General features: G+C 32.5%; 1 protein-coding gene across 1 annotated transcript in view; it reads right to left on the reverse strand.

Moving 5' to 3' along the window:
* Positions 1-8,878, reverse strand: part of LOC143235864 (organic cation transporter protein-like) — an 86,308-nt gene extending 77,430 nt beyond the window's left edge. The window contains exon 1 of the mRNA XM_076474108.1: positions 8,733-8,878. The gene's annotated coding sequence lies outside the window, so the exon portion shown is untranslated. The remainder of the gene's footprint in view (positions 1-8,732) is intronic.
* Positions 8,879-12,211: the final 3,333 nt, after the last annotated feature.

Consider the following 12,211-nt stretch of genomic DNA (forward strand, 5'->3'; position numbering starts at 1 on the left):
AGCAATCCAGTAAAGCTACTTTGAGACCATTGTTATGTTCGTGTAAACTTTCAGAGACGTTTTATTCCTTTTTGGTTCTCACTGACAGGAACTATACCATAAGAATCACTCCCAGTGCCGCCTCGTGTGCACTTGCTAAGTTTGATCGCATTAGCTATAAAACTGTAGGAGAAGTTAACTGCACATACATAGATATGTAAAAAGACACTAGCTGCATTAATAATAGGATTTGACATATGTTGCTTAATACTTTTTATGAAATACTATTTACAACAAAAGAATATGTAGTATACATAAAAACCTATGTTACATTATAAGTCATATGTTTCAAGCAAGAATACTGATTTTTAACATAAAAAATTCATTAAAATATATAAAAATAAAAGCTACGGTTAAAATGCATACGTAAACCGACTGAGTTTTGCCTAAACATATCTTAAAGTATTAGGCTGATTTGTCGGCGCTCGAATGAACACCGTTTGTAAATTAAATACAATTAACTTTTAGGAACAAGACATGTTTGAAATTAAGCACAAAGCTATACAATAGGCTATCTACCCCCCTCGAGTACCAAAACCCGTTTCTAGTGTTGTAAGACTACAGACATGTCGATGTGCCACAGGGGCGTCTTATGATGATAGATTTTATTTTTTACATCGATGAAAACTATAAGTCAAACGTTAGATTTTTGATACTACACCGAGGGAGATTAAACTCGTTACACAACAAGTTTAAAGTTATGATCGTCTTTTATTTAAACTATTATATATATGTTTAAACTTCACAACAATTAAGAACTAAAAGTTTTAAAACCATATTTGTTTTTGTTCTGGTACGAAAATTAGATTACTGTTGGTAGATACCGATGTGAACATTTTGTTTTATGAACGACTGTTCAACGCAGTTATACATGTTTCTTCATCAGATCTTTCCTTTCTCGTGTTTCAGAATTGATCTACATTGTAATTATTTCTGAGTGTGTATTTTCTAAACTTCTGGCCTCTTCTAGACAAGCTAACAAGTTTATCATCTTGAATTGTTCAATTATAGTTGTTTATAAGGTGGAAAAATTGTATCCATTAACATTCCTATAGACATTTCATGTTGGTATTTCACTCGCTGCAACTCATACAAAGACAGTAGGATTTGTGTTGTGGGGTCTAGTCCTCTTATTATACCAAAACTCCTTTATCCAGTTTATCCAAGTGTTTAGTTTAATATATCATATTCGAAAGCTTTCATCAGTTATACGTCGACGGAAACAGTCACTTTCCAGCTGAAAAGGCTTTTAGATACCGTAGAATTAATTTATATAATGATCTCACAAACAAGTTACTTGATCTTTCGATAAACACAACCCTTCCGTTTACTACTTTGAAATACTTGCGTTGCATTACGCTCTGGCGGCTGATACGATAAGACAAACGAGTGAACACGAAATTACGCATAAACATGGTTGCTTAGCACCCAGCGATGTGAATGAATTATTTAGTTCGCTAACATTCATAACGGTACATACTTTTCAGCCTATTTTTTTTGATAATTAAATATTGTTTTGATTAATTAATTGCAAAATGTGTAATTCTTTAAATTTTTATTTATTTTTTATTTTATTTTATAAGCAAACTATATCCAACATAGTGTTCATATATATATATATATGTATTTGTGTGCGCATGTATATATAAGTATTATACACCTACACCTACACACACATATAAACGTTTAATGATTTCTTGGACCAGGTTACTTTGTGTATTTGTAGTTATGATTGTTACATTTAATAGACCTATATTGATATGATGCATTTTGAAGTTTTAGGGCTCTTTAACTTGTTTCACTGGGAATAAACATAATATTAATAAACTGAGAAACAAACAACAAAGTTTATGGAACCAGTTATTTACGTGTTGTTGACACAGCATTTTGTGTTATTCGATTTTAATTATACCTAATTTTAATAAATATTACCGATGCTACTCCTGAATTTTACTTTTGTTCCTACATGTATTATCTACCTTCAAATTAAGTGCTAACTTTATTATCAGTTTTTATTGTAAACATAAAGTTTAAATTAAATTATTTAATATTTTATATTCCACCCTAAGTTGTTATTATTTATATTTCTACCTCTGGCCGGGTGCAACCGAATGGTTAGGGTGTCAAGCTGCAGAAAGAAATAACCGGATTTGATAAGTGATATCACGTAAAATGCTCCACATTCTTAGATTATAGCATGTTGTAAGTGTGATGTTGAATCCAGTTATTTAGTTCATAGCCAGGACATTCGGGGTGATAAAACCATTTTTTAACTGGTGATGGTTTTTTCCATGTTTTTATTGTAAACATTTTTATATTACAGCACATTTTAAGTTCTAAAAATACTTTACTGTCAGTTTCTACAAGTGTAATTCCTTAGGTCAACTAGAGAGTTCTAGGGCTCGAGCCCGGTTGCGGGTAACGCGATAAGTGAGTTTTGCTGCCACTCTTTTATCAATGAATAGTGGGATTGACCGTTAACGCCCCCAAAGCTGAAAGGGCAAGCATGTTTGGTGTGACAGTGATTAGAACCCGCAACCCTCGGATTAGGTAAAAGAAGTAATTCACAACTTTATCATATCTCACATCCACACACTATAAAAAGTTTATCACATTTGGCTTAAACAGCAAAATAAAGCTTTTCTTTTTAAATAAAACTTTGTAATCAATATTCAGGAACTGACCTATATATATGTATATATGTATGTATATTCATTTCTCCGTAATATTGTAACTAAAATATGAATATAAGCACTAAAAATATTCAGTGACCTTAATTACACGCAATTGTAATGCCCGAAATTATACGTTTTATTTAGTTTGTAAATTTGATGAAAATACATGTTGAAAGACTTCCATCAAAACATTTCTTGATCACATGTGTAATATTTTCCAAAAACCTACCAGAGATTAAGGAAAACATTTGTTATTCATTTTCCTAAAAATCTGGATTGAAACTTCCCCAAATGTAATAGTTACACTACTTTCACATATTTAACCGAAACCAATAGTGTATAATGCCATTAATACATTTCGTGAGATTTTAGAACTAATTATTAACACTTTTTCCCAAAAGCTCCAAGAGAAATGCCCCAGGCAGATAATCTAAATTATATGAAACAAATTTGTTCTTATGAAAAGTAATTAATTATTAATAGTAACTGATTACGTATTGATCTCTCTGCCAACCTGTATGTATTTTGCAAAGTGTTTCTGCAATTTAAAAAACATTTTTGAAATTGAAATATAAGAGAAATTATGTGGTATCATCGACAATATAATGTGAATAATCGAATGTCTTCTATAATAGGAAAAAAATCAAAGTGAATAAAAATGCTTTAAAATAAAGAAAAACATCGTCTATATATTTATCGATATTGTGATGTTTTAACTGCAACATTTATTTTTTTATTCTCATTTTAGAGAGAGAAATATTCAATATAAACCTCCAGTAAATAACTGTATTATTAAATATTTGTTGAAAAGTCAAAACTCAGTTTTAATGTTTCATTGTTTGGATTAAAATGAAATAAAATCAATAGATTTGTTGTTTTTCTTCTGTTTTTTAAATTTCGCGCAAAGCTACACGAGGGCTACCTGCACTGTCGTTCCTAATGTAGCAGTGTAAGACTAGAAGGAAGGCAGTTAGTCATCACCATCCACTGCCAACTCTTGGGCTACTCGTTTTACCAACGAATAGTGGGATTGGCCGAACGTTATAAGGCTCAACGTCTATAAAAGAGCAAGCATGTTTGGTGTGACGAGGATAAATCAATAGAAATCAATGAAATTTATTTAGAAAAATGAAACAAAAACAAACTTACATGTGTGTGTATAATGGAGGTAAGTGTATATTTACATGGAGGAATGATTGGCTTGGTGAAATAATAGTATATAAGTGTATCGTGCAAAACTATAATGAACCACGCTATTCAAATTCAAATAATCACCGAAATACGTGTTGTGTATTTAAATAAGTAAACACTGTTTATGTCATTGTTGTTACTTTTACCATCAAACATGCTTGTTTTCAGGGGAAATGTACGATCGAAATGACTTCATATACTTAATTAACTTATCGAAAATGCATTTACTTTTACCTTAGTTCAATAAGTGATACACGATGGTTACACATGTGTAAATTAGATCAGTATTTGCAACAACTGTTTGAACATTATTCCAGTTACAAATACGTCATACCTCCTAAAGGCTCTTCGTTGTCAAAAAATTGATAGATTATTTATTGTAGTATATATGAATAATTGGGTAATATTAACAACCTGTAGTATTGGTTAAATGATTTATCTTCCCTCATCCATGTGTGTGCTTACAAATTATTTTCTTCGAGGCTCGTGTAATTCATGATAGAAAGGTAATTACGCTATGGCGCAAATCTTTCTGGAGGCGTTGCAGTAATGCATAAATGAAAGAGTGGGTGTTTTTTTTACTAAAAACTACATGACCGTACGTATGAAATTTGTAACCAGGTGTTTACATTTATGAAACACATTCTAAGGGACATATCAGCTATCTTATAAAATTCTCTAACAAAGTAGTTGAGTATTAATATTCTTAATTTGTCATAGCTCATTGTACATTTAAATCAGCAACATTAATCTAAAAATAAATTTGTTAAATCAATAATAAAATAGTAATTCATGGATTCAGTTAGTGAAAATTATCTGAGGATATCTCTGTTGTCTGCCTTATGGATTTATGTTACTAAGTGGTTCTGCTTGTTAGTTGTCAGACAAACTTCTCCAATGAGCCTACACAGTAGGAAGGAATGAACCCATAAGTTTTCTCATAGAGATAGTTGTTACAATTCTAACAGCAAAAAGCGAAACAATATTCATAAATATACATCAACGCTTTGTTCAAGCACGAAACTGTACAACGGTTATGTTGAGCAAACCATACTGCAGGAAATAAAGTCGGTATTTTAGCCTCAAGTTTGCTGCTAAGCAACCAGAGGGTGCATTAAAAAGTTACGTTTTTTTTAGATTTTATTTAAAAAAACAACAACACTTTTTCTGTATTTTTTTCTGAAAATAACCAGATGTTTTCTCCATTTAAAAAAATGGATACAGGCATTATCCATAAAAAGAGAGGATTGCGTTAAAGAGAAAAAAGAAAAGTATGTGTTAGAAGTAACCTAACTCTAGTCGTTTACTTCTTTAAAAAAATCCTGAACTGCACTGTATGCTATGAAACTGTGCAGCGGAATAAATCGGTTTAATAAAGCTTGGAACCACTCAAAATGGTAGAAATACGGTTAGTACTCTACAGGCTAGGAGGACAAATATTTAAACTGGTTAGTATCGGCGTGTAGAAACTCGTTGAAAGTTGTGTATCGTGATTGTCGAGATGGTATGCAATGATGTAGAAACCAAAAACATTTTTACTTCTAATATACTTATAGTGACAACGAGTTTAAATTTACTGAATATCTTACATTTTGCGTTAAATGTAGATAAAATGTTCTTACCTGTTTTCAGACAATATTAAAACTATGGTGTGATAGGCATCTAGGAACACGAGAATAAGTTAACTTCTTTTTATTAGTTTTTCAGTGCCCCGCCCCCTAGTGGTACAGCGGTATGTTTGCTGACTTACACCGCTAGAATTTTGTTTTGTTTGTTTGTTTGTTTTGGAATTTCGCACAAAGCTACTCGAGGGCTATCTGTGCTAGCCGTCCCTAATTTAGCAGTGTAAGACTAGAGGGAAGGCAGCTAGTCATCACCACCCAGCGCCAGATCTTGGGCTGCTCTTTTACCAATCAATAGTGGGATTGACCGACACATTATAACGCCCTCACGGCTGAAAGAGCAAGCATGTTTGGTGCGACCGGGATTCGAACCCGCAACCCTCGGATTACGAGTCGAATGCCTTAACACACTTGGCCATGCCGGGCCTTATAAGATATGAAAGCCTACAAAGTGCTAAAACTACATAATTGTTTTGCCTTTTAATAGGTACCAGTTCTTTATTACATTGGCGTAAACAAACGACTTCTTCTATCCGCAAATGTAAGACTTGATATTTTTGGTTTGTAGTAGGACTACAGAAAAAATTATATCTATTCCGCATGTTAAATCTTTTGTGTAGCTGTATTAACACGTGTATTTAAACCAATATAAACTAGGTTATTGAAGTATATCGCACTAATGTATCGTTACTGATTTTTCTATAACACTGTACTCCATACACAATACTCTCTTAATGAGATACTGGAATCATAAAATTGACAAAGTTTGCAATATCAAGCCTCCTATCAGCTAAAACAAGAACCCCTGGCAATAACTTATCCAAAACTTCAGAGTCTTCTATAATGTGTTTGTCACTATCATTGCCACCTCGAGTATTTATGGTGTTAGTTTTATTAAAAAGTTGAATGCGTCATTTTGCTTATATGACAATGAAGTACGGGTCATTGTGGAAACGTAGGAAGATCTATCTAAAATATATATTTCAAAGCAGTTGGTTTACGCAGCAACCTACAAGCAAAATCTTCTTCTAAATGCCATAGGCATAATACGTTGCAGCTTATCTGTTTACGGCCAGTAAGTTAGTCTCTTTAAACATATAAAAACGGTGTGATGCATGAGTAATTTTTTTTTGTTTTATTGGGTTCTGTAATGCTTCGAAAAGAAGTGAAGTTTTGATAAAAAGTAAATGAAATAAATAAAATATATATTTTAAAACTACTTTACATTAAATTATTGTAATATAAACAGTAAAATATGAGTTTTGTTTTTAGTAATAATGTACTAAGGATGTCGACAATACTTTATAATCCAAAACTACACCTTTCTCAGAGCGGAGGTACATGGAATTCATTAAGATACATATGTCTCCGGATTTACAACGCTAAAATCAATGGTTCGATTCCCCTCGGTGGGCTCAGAAGATAGCCCGATGTGGCTTTGATATAAGGAGACACACACACACACATTAAGATACAAAAATTATATCCAGAAATCAATTGGTACCCTGGCTATGTTTTGTAACTTCAAATAAAACTATATAACTATACCTCACGTGAATAAATAAACCTTAGTTTGAAGCTATTTATTATGTGGAAGTATACATCTGTGTTGTACTTTTAACCATATATATGTGCGTATTGCACTTATAAAAAAAACTTATTGAAACTTCTACTATACCTAAATAAACAACGTAAATAAAAAATGGTTCTTTATTCTTTATTGTAATTTAAACAGTAAAATATGAGGGTTTATCAATAATAATATGATAAAGATGCCATCATTGCTACTAGAAAGTAGAAACAGCATATACCTTTTATACAGTGAATTGGACAAATGTTTGTGTATTTTGATAATTGTTCTTTTCTGTTGATGCGATCCAGTCATAATTCACTTTACTTCCGTTTGTTGACACTGACATTTTATATGGGTATAAATCGCATGGTATAAGTTCTTACCTTTGGTGATTTGTTTTATACGGTAAAAACCACAAACAAAACTGATTAGACATTGTAAAGCTTTGGATTTTTTGTTTGCAGTGAACTGTATAGGCTTGTTTCCTGGCCTAACTTATTGTGTTTAATTCGCAGTATTGTGGATGGAAGGAAATGGCAAGGATGTGACGTCATATGAAAACGATCTATATTCATATAAAATATAAATCATTATTTAATTTGCGACCAAAAGGAATCTTCAGCGCTTTAAGTATACACTGACAACGCTGTGTTAGTTTTGTAGTTCTAGCTAAGAAAGCTAAGTTATTAACAGCACTGCGAATATTTTTTTTTATTTAACACTATATTCGGTTGTCTGTGCAAAGGCAGATAAGTAAGGTGAAAGAATACGCCTGCCATACGTAGGATAAGTTCGAGTTTGCGTGGGCAAATGCGATAATTCTTGCAGGACAAATATCTTTTTTTATAACACCCGATAGAGTGTTTCGGAAATGATATCTTCAAAACTTTAGTACACAGGTATTGGCACGTTCCAGATCAGAATATTTCCGCTTCACAAAGAGAGCAGCTTCTCTAATGGTTTTATATATGTATCTATAGGTACTTGGTGAGAAACATGACGTTTCGTTTGTCGCCTAAGACACTACAGAAGGATATTGATAATCTCATGGGGCTACTAACTGGATTACGTAAAGTAAACTACGTAGTTTCTTATTCGTTAAAAGCACAACGTCGTTTTGTATGCATGACCTATCGCGTTAATGAGAGAATTTCAAGCATCCTATTATGTACGTTTCACACAATTATGTTGTAGATACTGTTATCTAAATAAAACCCAAACTCTTAAAATCAGTTTGACGAAGCTGCTTTATACATGATGTAGAAGTGTTTTAAAAGCTCATGTACTTACATCAGTGAATATAGACCTACAAAACAAAGACGAATTACATAATTAATACGAACAAACTTGTATACACTTTAATACGAATATTTTTGCTCAGAAAAGTAACAAGTAAAGCAAAAACAAGATTCATGTTGCTAAAAACATAAACAGGTTCAGACTGTTGTAATATAAACAGAGTTACACTATTCTGAAATAAACAGATTAACAGTATTGTGATCATTTCTTCATTACTTTCTAGTTCATTATTTCACGAGAAGAAGGTTGGAGAGTCACACAGTACAAACACCCATACGCTAATCACTCACTCTATAAATACGTCACTGCAAGAGTTATTTGTTAGTCACTTACCTTGGCTACTTTCTTCTAAGATTCTCTAAGTTAATCCACAGTTATCCAAAGTATCACTTCAGACAAAGAGATTGAAATGAATCACACAGCCGGAGAAAAGTCCACACTCGTAAACCAGTATAGTAACCTGTCTTTCATAGAAAGAATCTCTTATGATACAGAACGATCCATTCTTTGAACTGCGTAACCTACAATATAAAGCAAGTTCTACGTAGCAAAGATAAGAATTATAAATTACAGAACCTGTTGGAATCCTACCTACCAGTCTACCTACATTTAAGGCTACCTCCTTTTTGGTAAGGACAAGTCTGTTATTTTTTCTTCGGTTAACTCTGTATAGCATGTTAAAAATTACGTAATTACAAAATAAAATGATTTAAATGGATAGTTATTGGTTGAGAACATAATGTCTATATTTAGATAAAAACTAGGCCTCAGTACAAGTGGATACGGAAATTTTTATATATTTTTTATTTAAACAGTAATTATATAGATGGAGATATAAAGAATTTGGTTTGTTTGTATGTAGTTAAACACAAAGCTGCACAAGTGGCTCGCTTCGTTTTGGCTACTACGGGTATCGAAACCTGGTTTCTATTCTAGCGTTATAAGTCCGCAGCCATAAGTCTTTGCCACTGGTGGGGGTCGCAATAATTAGGTATTAAACATTCCACTTATTTAAATAAAAATATTATTGAAGTTTCAACTTACAGCTATGCTAGATGTAGATATAAAAATGTAAAAGCCGTTGCAAGAAGCATAACGCTCAGTTACACAATAAATAATTTATTAAATCAAGAGCCCCTCACTGACGCAATGGCATGTATGTCTATTGACTTACAACGCTAACAATCGCATTTTTATATGCGTGGTTGACAGAGCACAAGTAGTCCATTTATGCTTAACTACAAATATAAAAAACAAACAGTTAAAACAGGAACCAGCTTAAAATACTCTACATGTTTCAGTGTTCTTACGTCACCATATTTAGAATACTGAAAATGTTAAGGCTAGTTGCTATTTTTATAAATTGTTTATTATGTAATTATTTCAGCGTTGTACCTCTTTTAAAGTTATTTATTGTGTAATTATTGTAGTGTTGTACTTCCTTTCACTGTATTTATGTTCGTATTTCACAAGCGCCGTTTGATTTTCTTTAAATAACCTGTCGAAACTTCCACTGCGAGTGTGTGTGTTTTCTTATAGCAAAAAGACATCGGGCTATCTGCTAAGTCCACCGAGAGGGCCACTTAGAGAGCCACTATATCTAAATAAAAAAGTTGTTGAAACTTCTACTGAAAGAATCACTGCGTGTAAATAAATAACTTGTTGAAACTTCAACTTAATTATTTATTACAGGTTAATAAAGAAGTTATTGAAACTTCTACCGAAAAAGTCACTACTTATAAATAAAGAACTTGGTGTTGAAACATAAAATACCAAATCCAAAGCCTTATGTTTAAGCCTAATATTACAAAATGTATTTTAAGTAAGAAATAACATATTACGAATTGGATTGCGTTTTGTATTTAAAAAGTAATCCACATTTATCTAATGCACAAAATTCAAGACATATTTATATTTATCGCAGAGCTGTTAACGATATCTGTCACTGTCTGTAATTTTGAACTATTGACTAAAAGGAAGGCAACCAGTCGGAAGCACCCTACCGCTTACCATCTACTCTAAGGGACTGATTATCACTCTTATAACGCATCATAGCTTAAAGTACATGGAATATTTTGTCGTAGCGCACAGAATCGAGCCTTCTCGCCCGCTCTGAAATTCAAAATTTTATAGCAGGGCCAACACGCGACTCGACAACAATCACAAAGATAATAGCAAATTCACAAAATTTCTGTTATATGTAAACGTCAGCGCTTATTGAGTGTTTCTGATGTTCAATGATATAGATTGCTTTGAATAAGGAACCTACCTTGTTTTAACTGTTTTTGTAGTACTTTAATTCTTGTCTGCAAATTAGAAATATTAGCTTTGAATTATCAAACAAACATTCACTATACAATCGTAAAAACTAGTTTTTGGCAATATCTTCATTTGTTCAAAAATTTGGTTGATAAAATTTGTAATGTTCAAATAGAGGGTTAAGTCTGACGTATAAACCTTCATTCTTCATTACGTACACGAAATAGTTGTTTAGCATTATCTGAACAACACTATATAACATTGTATTATGAATTTATTATTGCGCTATACTACAAGCGGGAAAAATGAAGACGATAAATTCATAATTTCCGAGTAAAATCTCAAATATCTAGCAAAGTATTTGAAATTTCGAATGTTTAATCATTTGGTAGAAACGCTTTTAGTAGTATTACAATACGCTTAAGTAAGGATGATAATGTATTTACCACGCACTGAAAAGTTTTTACAAAGTTTGGTCAGCCAGTAGCAACTCTCCACCGGATTTTCCTCTCCAGGGATTGTTAGAATCAACGTAACATAACAGCATAACACTATCATGTTACTAAAATATCATAGCACAAAGATTTCGAAAAGTACGTGAGCATAACTTTGTTGGATACGAATGAAACGGAAACTTAGTTTCCTAGTTTGATTGTCCTTCGGGTATTGGACAAAACGTATCTCATTTCTCGTTAGTAGGCGATAAATATTTTTTTTTCTACTGGTCCAGCAGTTTCATCTGCGTCTGGTAATCAAATGATAATAAAAATTGTTGGTTGTAAACTTTGTATGTTTTTTTTTCCTTTATGTTATTTTAGTAATAAAAAAGATTAATACCTGAAATTCTTCCTTACATTTAGAAAGCACAACAGCTGTTAAGTTGATCCAGCTTTTACTGGCTTTCTACGCCTTCATTGAAGCTGTCTTTGTAAATAAGGCCCGGCATGGCCAGGTGGTTAAGGTACTCAACTCGTAATCCGAGAGTCGTGGGTTCGAATTCCGTCACACCAAACATACTCGCCCTTTCAGCCGTGGTGGCGTTATAATGTAACAGTCATTCCCACTATTCGTTGGTAAAAGAGTAACCCAAGAGTTGGCGATGGTTGGTGATGACTAGCTGCCTTCCCTCTAGTCTTATTCTGCAACGTTAGGAACGGCTAGCGCAGACAGCCCTCGAGTAGTTTTGCGCGAAATTCAAAAACAAACAAACAATGTTTGTCAATTCAGTTTCTCAACCAAATAACATGGTTTCTATAGTGTAGTGTAATCGCATTCTAGTAATATTGTTTTAAAAAAAATTAAGCATATTTTTGGATAAATTTGTTATGTTGTAGAGTAGAACGTTTATAATATTTTGCCTAATATATTTAACACTCGAATTTAGACAAATAATATACGATAACCTAGGAATGTGATTAGATATTTCATAGTAATATTACTGTTGTTATATTAAAATATAAAAAACATTTTTATTCAGTACATACGCAACTACTTTGGCTCCAGGAATTATAAATTACTGTGTGATTAAAGTTAACTAAAATATTATTAATTCA

Source organism: Tachypleus tridentatus, chromosome 12 (genome assembly GCF_004210375.1).
Source record: "Tachypleus tridentatus isolate NWPU-2018 chromosome 12, ASM421037v1, whole genome shotgun sequence".
In the NCBI taxonomy this organism is placed as follows: Eukaryota; Metazoa; Arthropoda; class Merostomata; order Xiphosura; family Limulidae; genus Tachypleus; species Tachypleus tridentatus.